Genomic DNA, 488 nt, shown 5'->3' on the forward strand with positions numbered 1-488 from the left:
CCAGCATCTCTCGGTCAGTTCCCACCTGAAGCCTCACCTCCTCACGCCTCGATGCACTTCCCAGGCCCATGCTGCGGGCACCCCACTGCATTTACGCAGTCGGAGCATTGGAAGTCCCAGCTCGCTGAAAGGAAAGCAGAAGGAAGGGCGGACGGCATGTATTGTATTGCCGGGTTTGGCTTTGGAGAAGAGTCATATTTCTCGTTTAACACTAGGGGAAACCAAGCGGTGGTGAGCGACGAGGAAATTAAAGGTGGTGCAACATCTGATAGGAAAGGGTACATCACTGAGAAGAAATGAGGGCGCTTATCGCCGCATCACGGAACGAAGCCGTCCCGGCACCGCGCCGAGCGCCGTCACTGCGGCAGGCGGCAACACACGGGGAAGGAAACCGCGCTACTGGGCACCGCTCCTGGCTTTTGTGGGGCTGTCACCTCCGCATGCCTCGGGGCAGGCATTTCTGCCCGCACGCAACACGGGCTGAGGCA

This window comes from Meleagris gallopavo, chromosome 2 (genome assembly GCF_905368555.1).
Source record: "Meleagris gallopavo chromosome 2, MGAL_WU_HG_1.1, whole genome shotgun sequence".
NCBI classification, from domain to species: domain Eukaryota; kingdom Metazoa; phylum Chordata; class Aves; order Galliformes; family Phasianidae; genus Meleagris; species Meleagris gallopavo.